The 15,255-nt window shown below is 40.1% G+C and overlaps 1 protein-coding gene and 1 long non-coding RNA gene across 2 annotated transcripts in view; both read right to left on the reverse strand.

Moving 5' to 3' along the window:
* The window catches only part of emc2 (ER membrane protein complex subunit 2), a 95,074-nt gene that overhangs the window by 43,859 nt on the left and 35,960 nt on the right, over positions 1–15,255 (reverse strand). The window lies entirely within an intron of this gene.
* On the reverse strand, positions 1,351–8,002 carry LOC117514784. Its single transcript, XR_004561958.1, has 2 exons — positions 7,920–8,002; positions 1,351–1,409 (listed from the first exon to the last, which is right to left on the reverse strand). It is a non-coding gene; the product is annotated as an uncharacterized LOC117514784 (long non-coding RNA).

A 15,255-nucleotide genomic window follows, 5' to 3' on the forward strand; every position in this document is an offset into this window, starting at 1 on the left:
CTTCGCTTGGCATCCATACCGCTCTGCCAAACAAGACAGAATGTTTAATATGTTCGATGTCATCCATATGTTAACACTGTATAGGAACAGTGTTGGGGAGAAGAAGAAGGCCAAAATAATAAGGTCATGGTTCCTTTTAAAAGCCCCTTAAAAGATTCATTTTCCTGCATGGCCACATGTCCTTATGAAAACAATTAACAGCAGGTAGATTATGTTTTGGGTTGACGGTGTGGGATTGGCAGAACACTGACGAGGCATGCTTCTGCAAGTCATTTTACACAGATAAGAGGAAACTTTAAAAAGATAGTAAGGCACATTAAGGACGAGGGAAAAGTAACGAAGAGAACAAGGGGCTCTCTCATACAACTCTGGTTTCAACGTAACACAGTAAGCTGTAGACCTGAGGTCATTTGCCATTAAAGATGAATCCAGAACGGAAGCATCACTGTTTGAGGGTCTAAAACAGAGCTCTGCAACTCATTCCAGAAAGGACTGAGAGGGTGCAGGTTTCTTTCCAACCACCTACTCCACCAGGTGATTTCACTGATTTATTCCATCTGCCCAAAGTGATGTTAATCAACTCATTGAATGTCAAGTTTTTCCAATATTGTGCAGCCCTAAATTGGTGTAGTCCAAGGCACATTCAGCATCTTAGAATTACTCATGTATCCATCTCCTGACTTGTCTCAAGAAAATTAGCTGCAAACGTAATTAGTTGTGTGACACTACACGGTGCAATGCAGCACATCATTTTGGCTTTTACATTTTTTATTTTATGTCATTTTACTGAGATTAGATTTCAGAATATTTAAAAATTTATTTAATCAGTTTGACAATTTCCAATTTCATATGCAATTTTATTGCCAAAATAAAAAAGTCAAGTCAGATAAAATAAATAATATCATGTATAAGGTAGCGTGGTGGCTGAGCAGTGAGTGTGCTTGCTTTCAAAACAGAAGATTCCCAGTTCAAGATCCCCATGCTCATTCCCCATGTAATGTGGAGTTATGTTCAGGAAGGGTATCTGACGTGCAAAGTGAGCCAACACATCCGAAACAGCAATGAATTAATTATTTAATTCATCAGTAGACATTGTAAAGGGGGAAAAAATAAAGTATGGACTAAGTACAATCCCCACTCCACACCCCAAATTAAGTAGAAATTGCCCAACCCTCCAGCCAACCATCCTTTAGACCCTTTTGAGTTGTGTGGGTGACAGATGGATCAGCACTGTGGTTGAAGGCAAGCAGGCCCAGCAAATTTTAAATCTGCAAGCTCACAATGATGAGACCACAAGTTGAAGCAAAGCACATCCTTAAGCAGAGGGATTTTTCCTCAGCGTGTCTCTTACCGTATTGGTGGGGTCATCTTGCAGAATGGCATCATAGTGCTTGTTGGCTTCATCGTACCTTTAGAGAGGAGGGAGAGGAAAAAAAATAAATTTTATTTTTGAACCAATCCCAGTTGCCAAAATGGGGTGGTAATGAAATCAAAGAGTTCAAAGTAATCAGGTTTTTGTATACAGCAGGGCAGGTTTCTGTGATTACAGTGAGGCGGCACAAAAATCAGCACTGATCTAAAACAAGGCGGTAAACAGTTTAGGTTGTTGGTCACAAAGCCGACACGACGAAAGGCGTACATCACTTCAAAAGGAATGATGAAATCAATACAAACGTAGCACATGGTTTTGAAGACTGGATTTTCATTTGATTGTAGCCAGTTTGATTCACCTTTAAACAAAGTCAAACTGCTGCTTTTACATCTGTTCACATCCACAGCCAAATTGTTGGTTCAGTTGTCTCTCTTTTGACTCAAACAGAGAACCACAACACATGTGAACCTGAGAAGGAACGCTATCCAACAAAGTGAATCCACATGATTCTGTTTAAAGAGGAAATTTATGACCTGTAAATATCAAATCACATGGTAAAAAGACTATCTGGGAATCTGTGAGGCATGTGCATTTACATGTCAGGTCAAATCAAGTGCTGAAGGATAACTTATAAACTTTTCTTTTCCTATGTGGGGTAACCTGCAGATATTTAATTGCTTGCTGTAAAACTGTCTTCCTGGTTTAGTCGTAACCCCAAACCCCTCCTAACGTCATGGGCCTGCAAAACCTTTGAAAAAGTGGCAAATAAATATTGAATTCTGAGGTCTAAATACAATAATTGTTGAAAATATTTTATCTTTAACAAGTATTTAGACCTCAACAAATTTTATAGCAAAGCCTCTTAAGCACTTTTTGGGGGTTTTACACTTTTTTTTATTGACATTCTCATAATATATTAAATGAATAAAGCACTTAAATCAGTTAAACATTCTTAAAGTTACTTCAAAAAATGAGTTCAACCCCTGGCAAAAATTATGGAATCACTGGCCTCGGAGGATGTTCATTCAGTTGTTTAATTTTGTAGAAAAACAGCAGATCACAGACATCAATCAATCAATTTTTTTTATATAGCGCCAAATCACAACAAACAGTTGCCCCAAGGCGCTTTATATTGTAAGGCAAGGCCATACAATAATTATGTAAAACCCCAACGGTCAAAACGACCCCCTGTGAGCAAGCACTTGGCTACAGTGGGAAGGAAAAACTCCCTTTTAACAGGAAGAAACCTCCAGCAGAACCAGGCTCAGGGAGGGGCAGTCTTCTGCTGGGACTGGTTGGGGCTGAGGGAGAGAACCAGGAAAAAGACATGCTGTGGAGGGGAGCAGAGATCGATCACTAATGATTAAATGCAGAGTGGTGCATACAGAGCAAAAAGAGAAAGAAACAGTGCATCATGGGAACCCCCCAGCAGTCTACGTCTATAGCAACATAACTAAGGGATGGTTCAGGGTCACCTGATCCAGCCCTAACTATAAGCTTTAGCAAAAAGGAAAGTTTTAAGCTTAATCTTAAAAGTAGAGAGGGTGTCTGTCTCCCTGATCTGAATTGGGAGCTGGTTCCACAGGAGAGGAGCCTGAAAGCTGAAGGCTCTGCCTCCCATTCTACTCTTACAAACCCTAGGAACTACAAGTAAGCCTGCAGTCTGAGAGCGAAGCGCTCTATTGGGGTGATATGGTACTACGAGGTCCCTAAGATAAGATGGGGACCTGATTATTCAAAACCTTATAAGTAAGAAGAAGAATTTTAAATTCTATTCTAGAATTAACTGGAAGCCAATGAAGAGAGGCCAATATGGGTGAGATATGCTCTCTCCTTCTAGTCCCCGTCAGTACTCTAGCTGCAGCATTTTGAATTAACTGAAGGCAAAACTAAAGTCATTTCAAATGGCAACTTTCTGGCTTTAAGAAACACTATAAGAAATCAAGAAAAAAATTGTGGCAGTCAGTAATGGTTACTTTTTTAGACCAAGCAGAGGGAAAAAAAAATATTGACTCACTCAATTCTGAGGAATAAATTATGGAATCACCCTGTAAATTTTCATCCCCAAAACTAACACCTGCATCAAATCAGATATGCTCATTAGTCTACATCTAAAAAGGAGTGATCACACCTTGGAGAGCTGTTGCACCAAGTGGACTGACATGAATCATGGCTCCAAAATGAGAGATGTCAATTGAAACAAAGGAGAGGATTATCAAACTCTTAAAAGAGGGTAAATCATCACGCAATGTTGCAAAAGATGTTGGTTGTTCACAGTTAGCTGTGTCTAAACTCTGGACCAAATACAAACAACATGGGATGGTTGTTAAAGGCAAACATACTGGTAGACCAAGGAAGACATCAAAGCATCAAGACAGAAAACTTAAAGCAATATGTCTCAAAAATCAAAAATGCACAACAAAACAAATGAGGAATGAATGGAAGGAAACTGGAGTCGTCTGTGACCGAACTGTAAGAAAGGAAATGGGATTTACATACAGAAAAGCTAAACGAAAGCCATCATTAACACCTAAACAGAAAAAAACAAGGTTACAATGGGCTAAGGAAAAGCAATCGTGGACTGTGGATGACTGGATGAAAGTCATATTCAGTGGTGAATCTCGAATCTGCATTGGGCAAGGTGATGATGCTGGAAGTTTTGTTTGGTGCCGTTCCAATGAGATTTATAAAGATGACTGCCTGAAGAGAACATGTAAATTTCCACAGACATTGATGATATGGGGCTACATGTCAGGTAAAGGCACTGGGGAGATGGCTGTCATTACATCATCAATAAATGCACAAGTTTACGTTGATATTTTGGACACTTTTCTTATCCCATCAATTGAAAGGATGTTTGGGGATGATGAAATCATTTTTCAAGATGATAATGCATCTTGCCATAGAGCAAAACTGTGAAAACATTCCTTGCAAAAAGACACATAGGGTCAATGTCATGTCCTGCAAATAGTCTGGATTTTAATCCAATTGAAAATCTTTGGTGGAAGTTGAAGAAAATGGTCCATGACAAGGTTCCAACCTGCAAAGAGAAAGTTGGAGCCAGACTGATGAAGAGTACTGTTTGTCACTCATTAAGTCCATGCCTCAGAGACTGCAAGCTGTTATAAAAGCCAGAGGTGGTGCAACAAAATACTAGTGATGTGTTGGAGCGTTCTTTTGTTTTCATGATTCCATAATTTTTTCCTCAGAACTGAGTGATTCCATATTTTTTTTTCCCCTCTGCTTGGTCTAAAAAGTAACCGTTACTGACTGCCACAATTTTTTTTCCTGATTTCTTATAGTGTTTCTTAAAGCCAGAAAGTTGCCATTTGAAATGACTTTAGTTTTGTGTCATGTCTGTGATCTGCTTTTTTCTACAAAATTAAATAACTGAAATGAACATCCTCCGAGGCGGTGATTCCATAATTTTTGCCGGGGGTGTATAACATCCTTATAAATGATATAACATTAAAGGGATAGATAATAATAATAATAATCATAACAATAATAATAATAATATTATAGCCGAAAAAACGGCAATTGTTGGGGTTCAAACTAGATTACTTGACCCGTGCAAGTAATAGCTGTGGCAATTTCCCTCTGTCTCCTGTCACTCAGATGGCTTGTCTGTATATCTGCAAATTTTTTTCATGAGTAGTGGGTGCCTTGGGGAAGCTCTGTTTCACTCTTGTCACAAAAAGAAAAATAGGCATTAGCTCGTGAAGATTCAGAATAAACCAAAATGGCTGCCAAGTTCCATGGTGGCGCCGACATGTATAGATGTACCTGAGCGCACAAAACACCACAAAAAGAACCATGATTGTAAGATGTTGGGTTCAGTAGTTATTGAAAAAAGTCTTTTGTGGTGGTTGCAGCGGCCCCCTCAGGTCGCATAACATATCAGGTTTTTGTAGAATATTATTATACGTCCACAAAGTTTTCTTATGTGTTACAAGAATGAGTGCCATCAATAAAACAAACCCTGCCATGTTTGTTTTTAAGCTAATTGCCATCTCCACAAGTGTGTGAGCGCACTAATATTTAATACAAAAACTAATATTGGCAGAACTAACCAAAGCAGCTCCACTAACATCTGATTTTTTCCAGATTGTAGTGTACTATCTGAAAATTTGATGCATGGCAGCCCCCACTTTTGGCCAGCAAACCGCTCGGCCTATACAATGGTGGGACAAACCTGCATGTGATGCTTTAGTCACCAACAGCCGGAGTCGTGAGGAGCAGGTCTGCCCGCAGTCTACAATACACAGAAGCCACTCTGGTTCCCATTCGCACTTTATTACTCAGCAACACTTTGGGGAGATTTCAGATGGCACCACACAACAGCTCAGCAGCCACTCTGATTTGCTTCATTTATTGAGAAACCAAATGTCTGCGTGTGTGGAGGAACATGAATTGCTGTTTGAAGCTGTTTCAATCAACTGCAGCTTTGTCTGGTGTCAATTAAAACCCAGGTGTGTCATTTACTTAATGTGACAGTGCCGAAGCAATCACTCTCAATTATCACAAACTCTGACATAAGTGACAAACCAGCAATGGCCACCCGGTTGAGAATTAGAAGTAATGTAGTCAACAAGCTAAATAACCATAACAGTAGCTCAATGAAGATGATGGGTGTACACACACTGTGCAAGCATGCATGGCTCAGGGTTCTCAAGTACATATGCAATATATATATATATATATTTATATATTTCTTAAGTGTGATTCAGCACGTATAGCAAATGTGTGGCAATTGGTATTCACACTGCCATGTGAATACCAATTGCCACAGATTTGCTATACATGCTGAATCCCAAAACAGAACTTTCAGTTTTAATATTGCCTTTTTACAAATGACAAAAATTAACATATTTACAAATACAGATTTATTTGGTTTTTACATATAATTAAACCGACCACCACTGATGACAGAAAGCTCATTTTCCCATAATGGCCTTTGGCATGTGTGTCTGTAAACAAAATTAGTGCATTACTTTAAAACTAAAACATATATCTGATATTTTCTCTTTGTGAGAATGACAGAGGTGAGATTAATTTCAATAACCATCCAGAATTAGTTTGTTTAAAATTTTAACCATAAGTCAAAACTGTCTTGCTGTGCATGTCTGCTGCGACATCTCTGCACGACTCTATGGCTGTGAAAATAAATCAAAGTCAAAGTGTCTTTATTTGTCTCCCTAAGGAGAAATTTGCCTTGGACAGAGGGTCTGCTACACAACAAACACATCCGGTACATAACACCCATATATCAAAAACAATTGTGCAGAAATGCAAAGCTTGCACTGTGCACAATTTCTCCAATCACAGCCACATAAGCCCATAACTCTCCTGGGTTGTCTGAGTGTCTTGGTGGCTTTCCTCACTCTTCTACAGTCAATCAGTTTTTGAGAACTCTCTACTCCATGCAGATTTACCATAGAGTGCCATATTGTTTGTATTTCTTTGTAATTGATATAAATAAAGTCCGAAACATATTCAGTGGCAGCTTTACCTCAGAGAGCCTCGTCCAAAACCTACCACAAAAGACTCCAAGCTGTCATTGATGTTAAAGGGCGGCAATACACAGTATTAAGAACAGGGGTTATGTAACTTTGGATCAGGTTCATTTGGGTAGTTTGTGTTGTCATTATGATTTCAAAAGAGTAAACAGTTGTTTGACAATAAATGGCTTCACCCAACCACTAACCATGAGTGAAAAAAAGTTTTTGTTTATCATTCATATTCTCTGAAAAATGGCCAAAAAACTAAACTTTCTGCCAGGGTATGTAAACTTTTGAGCACAACTGTATCTATATATACTCCATTAATCTGATGTGTTGGAGAGCACTCTTTCACAAAACAAAAGTCACATTGAGGTACACGTGCTCAGCTCTTAACTTATGTGAGTGTAGGCCAGCGAGGACGTGGAGATGGAAGAAGTCGTGCTTGGGCACAGTCCAAGGCACCTGGGCCTAATGTGAGTACACCCCTAAAATACCTTCCATTTGTCTTTCTCGCTCACATTCTCCATTCTATAAATTGCAGACTCTAAAATAAAATGATCTCAGCCAAGGGGGTAAAGTCAAAATTATGGTGGCATGTCAATATTTATGTGGCTATAAGGCCTACTCACAGTGCAGAGAGAAAAACAGGAAAGAATGCGTGAGAAAAGGAGGCGGGGAGACAGAAAGAAGGCGTGCGTGGAGTAAGAAAGTGAGGAAAACAACAGCAAAGCATAAACCAGAGAAAATTGAGGGACCACAGAATAACAGTGGGATTAGGACCACTTCCTTCCCGGGAATCCCTAAATCAGGCTGCAGGACCACAGGAATACCTAGTGCTGAACCCCAAAACTCACCATTCCCTTTGTCTCTTTTTTTTTTTTAAAGTGCTGGATGATCCAACATACACACACCCTGCGCCACACATTCAAGCCATTGCACCTCTTTGGATCGGTACACTGTTCCTCGCCATGAAACTCCAAAAATACCAAACATATAAAGTGTGTCCTCTGTTCTCTCTTCAGCGTTTGGTAGTCTGTACTTACCTTTCCAAAGCTTCCAGCCTCATGCCCGTTAATCGCTTCACTCTGTGGCTATCTGGAAACTGCTTTCTCAGTTCCTGTAGACAGGTCTGAAAGGATGTGGACAGGACAGCAATTACAGTTGGCCGTACATTACGATGGAGCGTATAGCCCTTGACCACACCTCCAAAGATACAAATCACCTGCCTGATGGACAGTTCTGGCAGTGTTACAACCTAAACAACCACAACAGAGTAATATTAAATCCAGTGTAACAAACATCTACACAGACATCAGTGTTACTGGCTGAAGGAGACTTATACCTTCAGTCAAACACTGAAGAAAATATTTTGTATAACTGTACAATAAACCATTCATCCTCTGCTGCAGTGGACACTTTTAAAGGCATGAATGTAGTATCTAAACGACAAAATCACATTGAACTACTGTATTATTACAAATATTAATACACTGTAGAATAAATGGGTTTGTTCTTCCCCACAGATGCCAATCTGAACAATTTAATATTGAGTATTTGCCAATAATCAATCCCAATGCAATACTTGTACTTTCTTCAATATTACACTTCCATAGAAACACTGAAAGTGTAAGCACATTAAAGTAATTTTAGAGTATATGCTTGTCAGTTTAACAGCATTAACATTAAAAAACAATTAAGCACAGGTTTCCCATGACATCAATTTCACTTAGGGCAGCATCGCAGTAGCAAAACCAGGAAATTCCAGAGTACTACTGATTGAAAAACATTCTTGATGTTAATATATAATAATAAATATAACGTAATACTGAAATATCCTTGGCTGCATGAGCAACGTGTTCTTTTAATTTGTAGTTGTTTAATTGGTATCCCTGTGCAAAGTATATATATATATATATATATATTATATATATATACACACACATATAAAATTGTACATTTATTGTTATTTACACTAATTAAGATCCTTGTCTTATGTACAATTCATAAATGTTCAAAAAAGCCTCTATCAATCAATCGTAAACAATATTTATGTTTTAATGGCGTCTGCAGGAGGCACAACCGGGCAACCAAGCCATACGGGCTTCCTACGCCTAGCCACAGTCCGAAAGCCGTCGTCCACAGCCGCCGTTTCTAAGCTGATGCTAATGGGCTCGCTAGCTGGCCCAACACTAACCTCATCTGGAGTGCCCATAACATCTAACTCCACTGAGCTAAGAAGCTGTTCTAACTTACGGACACGGCTCTCTAAGAGAGCCCCCTATCTTCCAACATCATGCAGGATTTATGGAGGGTGTAAAGTAGAATTAGTAGTGTACTTTGGGCACTAAGAAATTCAAGAATGTAGCCAAGCAAACGAGCTAACAAATAATGGATAAGCTAACCACTCCTAAGGCTCACAAAGAGGCAAATAAATTTATTAAAATTCACAGCAGTTACATTGAAAAACTAACAGAAGTATTAAACATGTAAAAAAAGCAGCAGCTATAAAATACACTAAACAGTTAATTAACTAACAGGAGTGTAAAAAAATGAAATGAAAAAATGATGATGGGGGTCTGAAATAGCTAATGCAAGCTAACCGCTGGAGAAAATGCTAGCCACTCCTAAGATTATACACAGGAGTAAAATAATTACTTAAAATTCACAGCAGTTTGACTGAAAAACGAACATAAGTATTAAGCTTGTAAAAAAGAAACAGCTATAAAAAAGTAATGATGGAGAGGGAGGGGTCGCCTAGCTAGCGAAAGCTAACTGCTAGTGAAAGCTAACTGCTAGCGAATGCCAACCGCTAGCGATTCACAACAGGACTGTTGTTAAATAACGTTCAGAGTAGATACAATTAATAACCAGAAGAGTTCTAAACAAACATAAAAGAAGCGTATACAACCGTGTGAAGTTCAGAGCGGCATCACAGCAACAAACAATCCATCAGAAGCAAGTTCTACACAAATACAGAAATACTACATCTACAGAATATTACTTAGTACTGGCTGGATAGCTTAAACTACTAAATAATTATAATTACAAAGTAATTATAATTCATTTTTTATATTTTTCTGACAAATTACACATTTTATCCATAAATGTCTCTCAAACTTAAAGGCGTTTGAGAATGTGATAATATTGTAATTATGCTAAAGTTGCATTTGCCTGGCTTTCTCCTCTCCTACAAACAGGGAAAGCAAAACTCAGAAAAATGGCATTTGTGACTTTGCTCGTACATTTGAGCTGATAATGTAGTTAACAACAACAACAAGAACAAGGATCTACACAGTAACATTAAAGTGAGTGAGTTCAGGTTTAAGGCAGCACCACCTACTAAAAACTAACAGAAGTATTAAACATGTAAAAAAGCAGCAGCTATAAAATACACTAAACAGTTAATTAACTAACAGGAGTGCATGTCATCAAGCAACACCCAATAAATAATAAAAATAAATAAATATCAAAAGACCACATCGATAAAGAGTTTGCATTTTTGCGCTTATTTATCCCATCAGCTACAACACACATACACACAAGCTTGGGGTAGGGGGTTCTGAAATAAAGAACCACTTGGGGCTCAAAGGAGCATATGGAAGTTGGTCACACAGCACTTTATTAAATGAGAAGCAATTCCAAACTGCTCCTCTCTCTCCTCCGTTCTCTAACTAATGATGCAGAAAAAAACCTGGCGCAGGTCTGATCCCACTGTTGTTGCAACTTTTTTTTTATTATTTTAATTAGAGCTCAGAGGAACCCTTCAGAGTGAGAACTGAATTATTTACATCACCTCTTGCTCTATGGTGTGACCTACTGCCACCTTTCTTTATAATGAGAACACCACAACCAGGCTGGCACACACAGAGCACATTGTACATACTTTATATTGGAGGAGGCACAATGCTTAAGATGGAAAGACTAACAAGGCAACATTATACACTCAACAAAAATAAACGCAACACTTTTGGGTTTGCTCCCATTTTGTATGAGATGAACTCAAAGATCTCAAATGTTTTCCACAACGTTTTTCCTGTGATAGTGAGCACTTCTCCTTTGCTGAGATAATCCATCCCACCTCACAGGTGTGCCATATCAAGATGCTGATTAGACACCATGATTAGTGCACAGGTGTGCCTTAGACTGTCCACAATAAAAGGCCACTCTGAAAGGTGCAGTTTTGTTTTATTGGGGGGGGATACCAGTCAGTATCTGGAGTGACCACCATTTGCCTCATGCAGTGCAACACATCTCCTTCGCATAGAGTTGATCAGGTTGTCAATTGTGGTCTGTGGAATGTTGGTCCACTCCTCTTCAATGGCTGTGCGAAGTTGCTGGATATTGGCAGGAACTGGTACACGCTGTCGTATACGCCGGTCCAGAGCATCCCAAACATGCTCAATGGGTGACATGTCCGGTGAGTATGCTGGCCATGCAAGAACTGGGACATTTTCAGCTTCCAAGAATTGTGTACAGATCCTTGCAACATGGGGCCGTGCATTATCCTGCTGCAACATGAGGTGATGTTCTTGGATGTACGGCACAACAATGGGCCTCAGGATCTCGTCACGGTATCTCTGTGCATTCAAAAAGCCCTCAATAAAATGCACCTGTGTTCTTCGTCTATAACAGATGCCTGCCCACACCATAACCCCACCACCATGGGCCACTCGATCCACAACACTGACATCAGAAAACCGCTCACCCACACAACGCCACACACGCTGTCTGCCATCTGCCCTGGACAGTGTGAACCGGGATTCATCCATGAAGAGAACACCTCTCCAACGTGCCAAACGCCAGCGAATGTGAGCATTTGCCCACTCAAGTTGGTTACGATGACGAACTGGAGTCAGGTCGAGACCCCGATGAGGACGACGAGCATGCAGATGAGCTTCCCTGAGACGGTTTCTGACAGTTTGTGCAGAAATTCTTTGGTTATGCAAACCGATTGTTTCAGCAGCTGTCCGAGTGGCTGGTCTCAGACGATCTTGGAGGTGAACATGCTGGATGTGGAGGTCCTGGGCTGGTGTGGTTACACGTGGTCTGCGGTTGTGAGGCTGGTTGGATGTACTGCCAAATTCTCTGAAACGCCTTTGGAGACGGCTTATGGTAGAGAAATGAACATTCAATACACGAGCAACAGCTCTGGTTGACATTCCTGCTGTCAGCATGCCAACTGCATGCTCCCTCAAATCTTGCGACATCTGTGGCATTGTGCTGTGTGATAAAACTGCACCTTTCAGAGTGGCCTTTTATTGTGGGCAGTCTAAGGCACACCTGTGCACTAATCATGGTGTCTAATCAGCATCTTGATATGGCACACCTGTGAGGTGGGATGGATTATCTCAGCAAAGGAGAAGTGCTCACTATCACAGATTTAGACTGGTTTGTGAACAATATTTGAGGGAAATGGTGATATTGTGTATGTGGAAAAAGTTTTAGATCTTTGAGTTCATCTCATACAAAATGGGAGCAAAACCAAAAGTGTTGCGTTTATATTTGTTGAGTGTAGGTGTTATTCCCCACCGCTGAGATTGCTTTCTTACAAATAAAGCAGTTCTCACACTTGGCCAAGTTACTAAAATCAGTACAAGTTGGAAAAGGTCAGTTAAATTTGTGCTGGTGTTGAACATGTTCCAAATTTTTGTGACAACGTCTGGACTTCCACACACCTCAGATGCTACACACTCTACTCGAGGCCGACTGGTGCAAGCTCAACGCAGTCCAATATTCACGTTGACCATGCATTACATCGAGTTTAGACTTTTCCTGTTAAAGTCATTGGTAAATCTTTGTAATTACTGTAGTCTAACAGTGCAGCCATGCCTCGGTTTGTACACTTGATCCTGTCAGATCTCAGAAGTGATACAAATTCCTGATTAGTACTTAGCTGCGAACACCAGGAGTGTGTGTTGGGGGAGCCCAAAGACTAACACCAACACTGAGTTTTAATAATGCTATGCTAAATTCCTACAAAGTTTATAAAAACAGACATCATTTCGTCATGTCACATGTCCAAAACAATGAGGATGGACAACATGTTTGCTGCTTAGATCTTAAAGTGCATTCCACATTAAAAAAAAAAAAAAGTCAAAAGTGAAGTGCTGAGATGAACTGAGGTTTGGATCATGTTTCAGTAAGTGGCAAAGCTGAACAACATAATACCTTTTCTGTAACATATGTGTGGAACGCTTAAATGTTTCAATGTTGCATGTAGAACGATATTCAATAGGTGGATTGAGCATATCAAAACATGCTTTGGCTAAATCACTGCACCCTGCTGTGGAGGTGGGTGATGAAAATGAGGTGACATCTAGATTTACAGAATTTGATACTATTTCACTAGACGCGCTAGCAAAGCTCGTGACGTCTACAAAAAGCACAACCTGCCTATTTGATCCTATACCAACAAAATTGTTTAAGGACTTGTGGCCCATTCTTGGGGAGACTGTGCTGGAAATTGTTAATCTTTCATTAAGCTCTGGTTCTGTGCTTGGGTATTTTAAATCGGTCTTGACCCTTGTGTATTGAGTAATTACAGGCCGATATCAAATCTGTCATTCTGTTCGAAAATTCTGGAAAAAGTGGTCTCACGGCAGCTTGTAGACCATCTTACTGAGAATGATCTTTTTGAGCCACTTCAGTCTGCTTTCAGAAACATCACTCCACAGAGACAGTGCTTACCAGAGTGGTGAATGACTTTCTGTGTGCAATGGATTCGGACACCACAATGGTTTTAGTGCTCTTGGATCTTAGTACTGCGTTTGATACTGTGGATCATTGTGTTTTTATTGACAGGCTGGAAAATTACTTTGGGATTACTGGAAGTGTTCTGCTTGGCTGATGTATAATGTCCAGTCGTTCTTATTGTGTTGGTTTAATAATATTACTTTCTGGCCTTGGTAAATGAATTTTGGGGTTCCAAGGGGGTCTGTGCTAAGCCCCTTGCTTTTTCTCAATTTATATAGCGCCCCTTGGGATATTCTGTGGCATTACGGGACTGCCTTTCATGGTTATGCTGATGATACTCCACTGTACATGCAGATAACTGCTGGCAATCTTGCCCATATAAAAGCCTTGGAAGATTGCCTTATATCTGTGAGAAGTTGGTTGTCTAGTAATTTCCTACTCTTGAATTCTGATAAGGACTGAAATGATGGTTCTTGGTCCAGCCAGACATCGGCATCATTTTGATCAGTTGGCGCTTAATTTTGGTTCGTGTTGTGTGTGCATCATACGGACAAGTGAGGAATCTTGGAGTACTTTTCAATCCTACATTGACTTTTGGCCCCCACATTAAAGACATTACGAGGACTGCCTTCTTTCATCTGCAAAATGTGGCGAGATTCGTCCCATCCTGTCTATGTCTACTTTTAAGATTAGGCTTAAAACTTTCCTTTTTGATAAAGCTTATAGTTAGGGCTGGATCAGGTGACCCTGACCATCCCTTAGTTATGCTGCTATAGACGTAGACTGCTGGGGGGTTCCCATGATGCACTGTTTCTTTCTCTTTTGCTCTGTATGCACCACTCTGCATTTAATCATTAGTGATCGATCTCTGCTCCCCTCCACAGCATGTCTTTTTCCTGGTTCTCTCCCTCAGCCCCAACCAGTCCCAGCAGAAGACTGCCCCTCCCTGAGCCTGGTTCTGCTGGAGGTTTCTTCCTGTTTAAAAGGGAGTTTTTCCTTCCCACTGTAGCCAAGTGCTTGCTCACAGGGGGTCGTTTTGACCGTTGGGGTTTTACATAATTATTGTATGGCCTTGCCTTACAATATAAAGCGCATTGGGGCAACTGTTTGTTGTGATTTGGCACTATATAAAAAATTGATTGATTGATTGATTGATTGATTATTGTAATGCTTTATTTTCTGGCCTGCCACAGTCTAGCATTCGAGGACTTCAGTTGGTACAGAATGCTGCTGCCAGACTTTTGACACAAAGTAGAAGGTTTGACCACATTACTCCCATTCTGGCATCCCTTCATTGGCTACCGGTTTCTGCCAGATCGGATTTTAAAGTTTTATTGTTGGTTTATAAAACTGTTCATTGACTGGCACCTTCCTACCTGGCAGACTTGGTTAAGCCCTATGTACCTGCGAGGCCCTTGCGTTCGCAGGGCTTCTGTGTGTTCCGAGGATGAACAAAAAGTCTGTGGGGTATAGAGCCGCCTTCTACCATGGTCTGGCTCTTTGGAACGATCTACCTGCTGTTATTCGGCAGTATGACACGGTGGAGACTTTTAAATCAAGACTGAAGACCCACTTTTTTTAGACTGTCTTATCACTAATTTAATCTGTTTGTGTTTGGTTTGTAATTTATTTTTATTCTCCTGTGTTTTACCTTTTTATTGTGCTTTTCTTACTTTAATTTTGATT

This window comes from Thalassophryne amazonica, chromosome 7 (genome assembly GCF_902500255.1).
Source record: "Thalassophryne amazonica chromosome 7, fThaAma1.1, whole genome shotgun sequence".
In the NCBI taxonomy this organism is placed as follows: domain Eukaryota; kingdom Metazoa; phylum Chordata; class Actinopteri; order Batrachoidiformes; family Batrachoididae; genus Thalassophryne; species Thalassophryne amazonica.